We start from the raw sequence: 12070 nt of genomic DNA on the forward strand, positions 1-12070 counted from the left end.
TTTTGGGTCCCCGCAGCACCTAACTGGTGTTGTGACTGCCCAATTGGGTGGATTAAAGCCGCTTAAAAATCGATATTAGATTCTTTTGTGTTGTAAACTGTCATCTTTCTTTTGTCTGACGTGTAACACAGGTGATAGAATGCAGTTTAAAATACCCTCCAAGGCCGCATCATTTCACATTTTAGGTGAAATGGAGCCAACGGGGACCCAGCTAATGGCTGCCATTGAGGTGTAGGAATGCGTGAAATTGGATTCGTCTATATGCTTGTGGTCTCTCGATAGTGTGAGGCTATAGTTTCTTAATTTGAATTTCTGTATTACGTATTAAGTATTTCAGTGTAATAGATTACAAATACTCTGTTTACACGTGTTACAAATTTACAATATCTAACATAATTCTATAGTATCTTCGCCGTCGTTGTAATTTATATTGTATTGAGAGTCGTTCAGTAAGAAGGAAAACGAAGAACAATCCGAACATTTTGAGTGGGTTGGAACGCGAATTGTCAGGTTTTTTTTCAAAACTGCTACTCCCCTTGGCGTAATTAATGTACGGACCCTAAAAATATATTGTTTGTGACATATTTACATACTTAAATAACACAGCAGATGCCACTTATGTATCACATAGTACATAATTAGTTTGTATAGATTTCTTTGCACATATGTGATATGTCATGTCAAAAGGAGACACTTTTGGGCAGGATCATAAATGGAGAAATAGCCAAAACTCTGCCCGGGGGTGATTTTTTTACAATTTGGGTTTGTTGAGAATTTGTGAGGTTAGTAATGTTAAAAATATTGCCTGATAGTTTCATACCGGAATATAACTGGCACCCTGATTAATTTGGGTGATTTTTGAGAAATCGCATAACGGCGTTGTGGGGCAAAATATCTCTATATTAATTAAGATATGTAAAAACCTCAAAATTGATAACCTGCCCCAAAGTGTCTCCTTTTGACATGACACGTCACATATACAGATGTTAGTAGTGTGTAAAATATCTAGGGTCAGATATTTGCTGTCTGATTGGTTTTCAGCACTAAACACACTGCAAAAAAACCCACCAGCAGACCAACACTTAATAAACACTTTAATGGCTAAGGTTTGTACAGGGAAGGTATAGGGGTGCTGATTTATAAACACTAAAAATGCGCAGTGATTTATAGTGCGCTACACACAGACACAACGCCTAGACGTTGATCAACAAGCCTCAGCACACTTTACAGGTAATTAATGTTATGTATTGGATGACAAATAGGTAATCAGATGATCAAGAAAACTGTCACTCAAGGTCTTGACAACTTCCTGGTACTTAAACTGCCTCAAGCACTATTCATGAAAAAAAAAGCCATTGCATATACGTTGTTCACCTTTTATGAGTATTAATATAACTAGCGGTCACCCGTTTTTTGCGGTCACTGTCTTTTGCGGTCACTGTCTTTTGCTGTACTGATATTTTATATTTGTTTTAATTATACAATTTTGTAGAACACTTACTTTCAACATGGGCTGAAATATTCTGCACAGACACTGATTACCTGTGAGTTATGGTACTCCTGTATGAGACAGGATATTGTCAAAAGTCACGGGGAAAATTTGGGCTACCAAATCGCAGTTTGGCAACCCTGATTAATTTGGGTGATTTTTGAGAAATTGGATATTCTTTCAATGGTCCTTCAAAACAAAGCATCAAACACTTGACCCAATTCAATAAACAAACACTTTACTGTTGACAATAGGTTCTCCATAAAAGTAGTGACCCTTTGAACACTGACATGATAATGTTGACAAATTAATTAATTACTCAACTGAGCTTCTCTGTTGAGGAAATTCTATAGAGAAATAATTCAGTATGAAACTAAATCCAACAACAGAATTTTCAATCGCGATTTTCTCGAAAAGCGTATTGCCTCGAATAGATCAGTATGTGATGCGACCGACGATTTGACGCAATATGATGATAAAAAAACCTCATCCATACTGCTCCAGGAATTTCAGATACGTGACACACGCACATAGTAAAAAGGTATAATGGGTCACGGATTTATGCTATTTTAGTGCAAGGTAGCGTTAAATTTTCCCCCACGCCAACATACTTTGACTTTAACTCGCCGATTGAAAGCTCCCATTTTATAGCTCTGCAGGATAGAGATGTGTCGACATCACCATTATTGGTATTAACAGATGTGTTATTTAGTAAGATGTTCTTTTTCCTGCAGTGTAATTATATACTGCCATAAGGATGTAATGGACAATTATATGTTATTGAGATATTGGACAAAAACATAATTTGGAGCAATTTATTCAATTTTTAAATAAATACTCAGATAATTTGTAATTAGTAAGATAGTTGAGTAACAATATACATTGAACAAAGGTGACTTAATTTTCAATAAATTCATTGAAATTTGGCAAATTTTATGTCCATTACTTCCTTTTGTGGTGGTTTTTCGCAGGTATTCGTGGAGTGTCCTATACTTTGTATGTACAAAATTTAGGAAGTAAGTATACGTCATGAGATTTTTTTTACTTTTCAGAGACATAACTCAGCCATATTTGTATGTATCTAGACCTAATTTAACTCATAAAAAGCATTTTGAAAACAAAATGTCCATTACTTCCTTATGTCATGGTAGGGCAGTATAATTACCGGACGTCAAGCACGTGTTTCGAATAAATATTAATTTAATTGTGGCTTCATCATTGGAAAAATACATGATATTTCAAGGTTTTTAGTCTATCTCAAACATCGCCCGTAATTAAAAAAAAAGTTTTATGTCGGGCTTCACTATTGTGTTTTTGATAAAGAAAACACATTATTTTCGTGAAACTGTGACTATAGATATAGTTGTTTTTATTGCATTCTTCTTTTTTGTTTCAGATGATACACAAGCCCATAATATATTATGATCACATAATAATTATTCATGGATTGAAATTTTTTACGTTTTAATGGGCCGGTGACCGACTTTTGCACAGTATTTTGTGTGGCCTGACACCACATCAGACACAACAAATCATTCTGATATCAAATAATTTTGATTTTTTCCGCGATATAATACACATTTTGTGGTAAATTATTAACAATTTATATTTTTTACATTTTTGATATTCAACAGTTTTCGAAGTAAACTGTATGTAGCTTGGAGGAAACCCCATCCATTATATGAAAATGGTGACATTTCGTGTTGATGATATACATTTTATTCTCCAAAACACATAAACATTGTAGGTCTTTTCACTGAAACCTAATTAGCCATAGGTAAAACATTTCATTTTGTTAAAACAATAGCATTTTTCTTCACCTATTCCATCAGATTATGTGGTTTTTTTGTAAGCTACATTTTTGTGATTTTGGTTACTATTTTACCTTTTGTTTGTCCAATCCAGCTCTACACAGTAAAACAATATTTTAAACAACTGTTTAAATTTTTTAAACAACACTGTTTACGCCGGTCACTCTAACAACTTCTGTTCAAAGTTTAAAATTGTAAACAATCTTGTAAACAACAGTTTTTAAACATCTGGGTTGTTTAACTTTAGTTGTTTTAATGTACACAGTTGTTTAAAGTATTTTAAACAACAAATGTTTAAAACAAACAGTAATGAATACATGAATACAAAAGCCACCTAAGTCCATGCGAAGTTATTTTGAGAGAAAAACCCGTGTATCATTTTAATTCCTTCAGTTAGATTTACCTGGTCAATATGGTAAGTTTTACGTGCAAATGAGTGGATTAACCTGTATTAGGTATGACGATTAGCATTTCAGGGACTTCGTGGGGTTCATTTTAATTTTTGAATCATATACAAAGACAACAATGTTAGAATGAGATTACCACTAGTAAGATAATACAAAATAAAGCACACAGGTATGTATAATGTTGATAAGCATTCTGCCATGTAATATAAACCACACACTTTCCTTTATTAAACCCATTTTTTGTTCAAAAGTCATTCTCTAGCAATGAATGTGTTACAAGTGGACTTTTATACATACTGGATTTCAATCAATGTGTTACAAGACTCAAATCATGGAATTGGGTGATTCTTTCATACATGCTATTTTTCACATGCCCAATAGACACAGATAATGAATTTGAGTTGTTCTTTCATGCATATGACAGGCCTATGTATAGCAACAATTTCCCATGCTTAACTCAATTTGGCCAAAGTATGGACTTAGGTGGCTTTTGTATTCATATATTCAGTTGTTTAAAGCTGTTTATGGCTGTTGTTTAAAACAATTGTTTAAAACATATAGTTGTTTAAACTTGTTGTTTAAAAGTTTTAAACATTTTTGTTTGTTGAAATCAATTTACTTGGGATAATGGGCAAGAAGAACTGACTGTAAAACATACTGCCTACAGAAGTAGCATATGCATGCATGCACATCAGTCCCATGCATCTGTGCATGAGCAGTGTGAATGTACTTGTGGTTAAGCTTACACTCACAGTCCCGGCTTACACTGTACTTGTCACGACTGCATACTACTGCACAGCTTGCATCATTTAGCATGTACAACACACGGGGGTGTGTTCATATAATACTCTATCACATCAAACAATATTTAAACCAAACACTGTCCTCTGAATGTATCAATTAGGTCTGACATTCCCCACTTTTGGAGCAAGTCAATCACATAGTCATCCGCCATGATGATGAATCTGACCCTGATTTCAAGGAAGGAAACCCCTCTGTTTTCAAAATTCGATCTTTTTTAAACAACGTTGTTTAAAAGTACCTTTTTTGGTTTTATTCATGAATTAAACACAGACTGTTTAAAATTCAAGGACTGTATTTTAAACAATGTTGTTCAAAGTTTGAACAACATCGTTTTAAACAGCGACATTTTAAACAGTGTTTTTGCTGTGTACAAGGTAAGCTAAACTGTACTCACCATTTACATCCCAAAGTATGCTATTATATTCATCATTTACCATTTGAATCATGTATCCAGTAAAATACAAACTAGACAAAATATTCAAATTGCTGCCTAATTATGACGGAAAGTACATAGAAATAAAGTTGCTACCACCCATTGAGGAAGAGGTTATTTTAGCGGGCCTGAATAACCACAGTTTGCAAAACTGGCATAACAGAGATCATTTATTTTTTTCAAGTATTCTACTCGAATAGAATAAATTGTATTTTTTATGAGATACCCCGAACAAACAATATTTATAGGGCAAAATTGAAATACTAAAATGGTTTAAAAGCACTTTGTAGGTTATTAACATTTGAGCTGATGGACATAATATTTCGAGGGCGAGTTGGCGCAGCGGTAGTTCCCTCGCCTTGCACCACTGAGGTCCCGGGTTCAAGCCCCGGCCGTGCCCAAGGACTGTATGTACATTTGGTTTATCCCGATTCCATGCTCGCTCTCGCAGGTTTTCTGCGGGATCTCCGGTTTCCTCCTGCATTCAAAAAATCGGTGATTAGTTGTTTGGTTATCAAAAACTTCCTTGAATTTGGGGAGCTGCACAGAAAATTGGTGGATGTTACAATTTAAGTGCGGATAGGTCTGCGCCAGGTTCGGCTCCAACTAGTTGATGCGATCTGATTGTAATAATCCACCATTGCAGCGAAATTACAGCGCTTTGAATCTGTCAAGATCTGGAAAAAAAGGTGCTATATAAATCCGAAATTTATTTATTATTAATTTATTTTATTCATTCATAAATTTGCACGAAAAAAAGGAGACGTATTGATGAAAATCAACATTCCGTATGCTTCAAACTTATTCATTCAAGTAAAATATTACCATAGCATGAATAGTGATTGCTTCAACTAGATGTTATTAAAAAAATTGATGTCAAGCATGTCAACAAAACTATGTCAGGCATGTCAGAAAGCAATCACAAACAAACACAAGAAAAACAAAACAATGTCACCGTTCGGAATTGCGTGTATAGCCTGAGGCTCATATTTATGCTACACCTAAAACAGCCTACTCAACAGGTAAGTGATGGTGATAGTTGCAGGGTTAAAGCTAAGCTCTGTTTACATTTATTATAATACCAGGAAAACGATATTTCCCGCATGCGAGTAAAAGGTCAATGAGCAAGAAGAACTCCTTAGAAGCAATCGAGGACTTCTGAACATGGTACAACTTCCGAGTATGAACAATCTGGGGGAAAATTTCCATTAAGACATGACATGCTGGTTCTGGGACATCAACACCCAGACCGTAATACAAACAGATTCGTCAAAAGGAATAAAGCAAAATCTTTTTTTTTTCAAATAAAGATGGCGTCACAATGGGGTCCTCGAATGTATGATATTTAGAGCATCGGAAACTGAAATAAGAAGTTTGTGATTGTCAACTAGAAATGTGATAGCACAATATTCGTTGCCGAGAATGAGGCACAACAATTAATGTGTTTTATCAATTCATTTCTAAAACGCACCGGAGCTCTTTTACGGGGAAGCTGCACTGAAAGAAGTGATTTTCTAAAGTATTTGACCTGTGCACTTGTAAATTGGTGGGAAGGTGTGTGCTGATCAAACTTAGCGATTCCAGCCAAAAATATGATCGTCGTTATAACGGTTGCCATGGTAACGGCGGCCATGTTGGATTTTCACATGATGTCGTTGGGCGTCATTTTTCTCAGTCGTTCTTTGGTATTTTTTTCTGAAATTTGTTTTATTTGACAAATTTAGGTCTAATTACAAAATTTATAGAGGAAATTTTCAAAAAAAGGTTGTACGGTTACGCTACGGTGCATTACAATTGGTAAATTTGCTCATTTTGGCGGAAAATTTACAAAAACGGGTCGTTTCCATGGTTACCAGATGTTTTTCAAAATTTCCTTCTGTAAATATTTAGATACAGGTATGTCCAACATACTTGCCAAAAATAAGCTCAAACAGATACACCATTACCAAGAAAAGTGACGCGCAAGGTAAAAAATGACGCGAAATAACATCTGGCAGAAAATGGCATTTTAAGTCTTGCTTACTTACTTGCTTAAGGCTACATGCTCTTTTTGGTTGAAATTTTTGGCGGGAAATAATCCCGCACAAATATAAAGTAATCTTTTCCCACAACTAAATATCATAGTCAGGAAATTAATGATGCATCTGGTAGCTTAGATCATAACTTTCATATACTTTAGTTGCAATTATCCCAGAAAATTCTTGATTTGTTTTTACAGAGTCTTGAATTGACGAGGTTTATGATCAAAAAACGTCACTCGGTGTATTTTGAAATTCGAGGCCATAACTCTTCTCAAATTAGCCCCATATCATAATTTATTATATACACGTGTAGCAAACCCCAGTGGGAATAATTGGACGTTGTTTGCGGAGCCTAAATTTGATTTGATTTTATTTCACAATATTTCTAGTGTGAGAATTTTGACCTGTCAATCCCTTTTCGGATTTCGCATCCGAATTCATTAAAATGTGATATATAGAATTAATAATGAGTACGCTTACCTTTCTGCAATACTTCCCGGTACCATTGCGCATCTGGTGACAGCCAATATTTTGGCTTAAAACAGTCCCTTCCTATCATTTTTGAACAAAATATTCCTCGAAATTACGTCCGTGACACGTATATATTGGGACAGCGAGGAAATGAAAAGAGCCATTTACGGTGGGGTAGGCTATTGGAAGCTATTATGGTACCAGGCATGTCAAGCAGATGCATACATAAGGGCGGTATATTCAAATGCTATTGTCTGGATCATTGAGACAGTATCGATCGCGCAAGTAGGCTTATACACGTAGAGGTGTGTTGTCGCGCCCCTGGTTTTGACATAAATTACAAGGACGTCTTGAATGACCCAGCGTTTTTATTATATTTATTAGAAAATTAATCGTCGTTTATTACGAGTCCTAAGAGTCATACCAGTTCAATTAATTCAAATTAATTTATATTAAATGAAAAACAAACAAACAAGTAGTGTCCAATGTCTTACTATGACTGTATTACTACCAAAATCTGCTTTTAATACACTAGAAACGTGTTGATATGTATATCTTTGAAAATCGTCAGACATTAACCACAGGTACCGCCGTGGCACAGTGGCATCGTTCACTGTTCAGCATAGTGTATCGGCAGTGGTTCGAACCCTGGTGTAAATTTTAGTATTTTTTATTCTTTTTACTAATACGCTGTGCCGTTTTTCAAACGCGCCCCTGAATGAAATTCATGGGCAAGTACCCTAATTCGAGTGGTGTCCTCGAACTGTGATGGCTTTCCACAACTTCCTGTCCTCCATTGCTGTCTTGAAGTCTGCTGCCTCCAGTCCAGTGTCATTTTTCAGAATGTCAATGTAGGTCAGAGCAGGTCTTCCAGGTTTCCGCCTCCCATGCTTGGGTGTCCAATGAACCATTTTTGATGCGGGCTCATCACTTCTAGAACAGTGGCCAGCAAACCGGGTTCTTCTTTCCCTGATCTTGTGGCTTAATTTGGGAAGATCTGCATATATATCTGCATTTGACCTATGTTCTTTCCAATGCACATTCAGTACAGTTCTTAGCATACGGGTGTAGCAGCCATCCAGACCTTTTGCAAGTTTAGGGGTGATGGTCCATGCTTCGCATCCATAAAGCAGCACCGACTCCACTGTTGCAGCAAAAATACGAAGTTTGAAACTCTTGGTAAGAGTTGACCTCCAGATTTTCTTTAGTTTACTGCACGCCCTATATGCTGCTGCTTTACGTAACTTGACATCCCTTTCTGTGCTTTTCATCCAAGCGCCTAGGTATTTGAAGTCATCTACCTCCTCTAGTTCTACATCCTCATTTGTTGTGATGCTTTCTCTCCTGTTATTGTAGGACATATACTTTGTTTTACTTCCATTCATCTTCAGGCCCACTTTAGCAGCTTAAGTCTCCACTCTACGAAGCAGTTCTTGTGCTTGGTGTATTTCCTCAGACAACAGTGCAATGTCGTCAGCAAAATCAAAGTCTGTCACCACAACTGGACCAACTCTCCTACTACGCCTCTTTTCCAGATGGAATCCTAGCTCCTCTTCATTTCCTTCAATAGCTATTCTCAGTGCAAAGTCGAGGACAATCACAAACAGGTAAGGGCGATGGTATCCCCTGAAGTACTCCTGCTAAGATTTCAAACAATTCTGTCTCGCCATCTGGTGATATTACTTTCGCTTTTGTGTTTTGGTACATTTTGCCAATAGCTTCAACAATGAGTTCCGGAATACCGTAGGCATGGAGTATCTTCAACATCGTGCCTCTATGGATGGTGTCGAAAGCTTTCTTGAAGTCGATGAATGTTATTATCGCTGGCAGGTTATGCGCCTTTACCTCTTCAATCAGCCTACGTAGTGCAAGGATGTGTCCAACAGTCGTTCTACCAACTCTAAATCCATTCTGATTTGTTCTTAGATGCTGGTCAATTTCAGGTCTAATCCTATTTAGTATCATTCTGTTGTAGGTTTTGGCTACGATGGAGCTTAGACTGATACCGCGATAGTTGTTTCCTGAACTAAGATCTCCTGTTTTGGGGATAGGAACAATATTTAGCATGGACCATTGATCCGGTTTCTTCCCATTGAGAAGTGCGTCATTGCAGAACCCCAACACAATGTCATCTAGGTTGCATCTCTTCAGCACTTCTGGAGGTATGTTGTCCTCTCCACAGCTCTTTCCCTCAACCAAAGATGCCTTAGCTTCTTGATATTCTTCTTTGTCAAATGTCCCCACTTTAATATCAAGCTCGTCTAAAATTGGTGCAATTTCTTCTTCCTCATCATCAATGTCAGGAGGGCTTCCAAGAAGGCCTTTGAAGTGATTGTACCAATTGGTGACCCTTTCACTTTGAGTATTTCCTTCAACTGACCTGTACTGCATGCCTTTCTACCAGTGATGTCGTTGATCAGTTTCCAACTTTCACCATGTTTGGAGTTGACATGCGCTCTTTCAACCTCTTGCAACTTGCCATTTAGATCTGCCTCAATAACTTCGTTGTATGTATTTTAAGTCTAGAAACACTTAATATGTTAATTAGGCAGCAATTATGCATATCAAATATTATAAAATCATGTTTCTGACAACAATAACATTTATACTAATTATTAGCATTCTTTATAGACAATAAACATATTACATTATTCAGAAATTATTTTTTAGCTGGAAATTCCTTAAATATCGCCCCTTGAAAACAATACAATACATAAGAAATACATTACGTGTATTAGTATAGGACAGAATTCAATTCGCGACCTTTGATTACTTGCAACTTCTGAACCAAATGTCCGATTTGAATCAAATAAAAAGCAAATAAAGGCCCAAATTCTATAGATTTTTAATTTAGAAAAAACATAAAAAGACTAAAATACCCCTATATCACAACAATCCTGGTGCAGCTTCCCCTTAAGATTTGAAAATATTTTCTTCTTAGTTAAGGGCTCTGGTATGAGCGTTTGGGCAGGTTTTTTTTGTGGGACATGAGAGCACATCAGACATATCGAATTGCATTTTGAATACGTAGAATGTCCTTCTGATATCAATTTTTTTTTATTCACGATATATTACACATTTTATGGCAAATGATTAAAAATGGATATTTTTGATATTTAACACTCCTCGAATTATAAATCTAATGATATGCACTCAAAGTGTATTTAGCTGGGATAAAAAGCCGAACCTTTCGTATTGACGATATGGATTTTCAGAAGGGCATTCTTCGTATTCAGAATGTAATTCGATATGTCTGATGTGCTCTCATGTCACACACAAAATAATGTGCAAACGATCATATCAGAGCCCTTAAATTAATTGTAATGCAATTTTTAATAGCACAGTGAAGTTAGCTCGAGAATAGAGATGAGAGATAATCAATTGGTTACTACGTTGAATCATCACCATCATCAGCCCATATCCTCCCACTGCTGGGTAAAAGCCTCTCCCAAATTCAGCCAATTTCTCCTGTCTCCTGTAATTCTTGTCCAGGCTGTTGTTAATAATAATAATAATAATAATAAAAACCCGCTTATATAGCGCTTTCAGTCCGAAGACCTCAAAGCGCTTTACAAAAACAACAAAATGTAAAACATCTACAGATCTCCAAGCAACAGCAGAAGCACAACGAGCAACCGGAGAGCTGGTTGATGGAGATCTGTAGACGACAACAAAATTTCTTAAACTACAACAAAATATAGCACCAGCATAATTCAGCATAGGCATCAAAACCAATAACAAAATTGCACAAAATTCCCAGGTAACTGACCAGCTCATCTCTCCATCTAGCTCGAGGTCTTCCTCTTTTCCTCCGTTGTGAGCTGACTCCATCTTCCATCTGTTATCCTACTCAGATGTCCAGCCCACCTCCATTTAATTCTTTTTACTGTTGTTAACACATTCTTTACTCTTGTTTGTTCCCTAATCCAGCTGTTCTTTTTCCAGTCTCTCCTTGTATACCCCAGCATCATCCTTTCCATACTTCGTTGTGTAGTCTGAAGTTTCCTTTCCATGTCTTTGTTTAATGTCCAAGTTTCACTTCCATATGTTATGGCAGGTAAGATGCATTGATTGAAAAGTTTCCTTTTCAGCCAATTTGGCATGTGTTTGTCTGTTAGTATATCTTTGTGTCTGCCGAAAGCTGCCCATCCTGCTTGTGTTTTTCTCTTTATTTCCTGCGGCTGATTCCCATCTGGCCAAATCTCTTGTCCTATTTTAAAACATTTTTTCTGCATCGATCATGTGTACCGGAATAATTTTGGAAAACATTTTTCGAATTTTATTTTCTACTTAAGAACCACACTTCTATACCGATGGCCGATCGCCGATCGATGTCCTGGAGTCGTTTGACACCATTTCTGGACATTAAACATTTTTAAAAGTCCAAAAATTGTTGAAAGTCCAAAAATGGTGTAAAAATAAAAAAGTGGTTTTTTTATGTCGAAATTCGCCCAACTAATGAAGTTCACATTTTTTGAATGTGCAATAAAGGTCTCAAATTACTCCATGTGCTGTGATCAGAAAAACGTTAAATACCCTAAAACATTCAACGTAATAACGAATGTAAATCTTTAATCTCCCTCAAGCCAACACTACCATGCTATTTTAATCGTATGCGATAATATATTATATTA

Source organism: Amphiura filiformis, chromosome 10 (assembly GCF_039555335.1).
Source record: "Amphiura filiformis chromosome 10, Afil_fr2py, whole genome shotgun sequence".
In the NCBI taxonomy this organism is placed as follows: Eukaryota; Metazoa; Echinodermata; class Ophiuroidea; order Amphilepidida; family Amphiuridae; genus Amphiura; species Amphiura filiformis.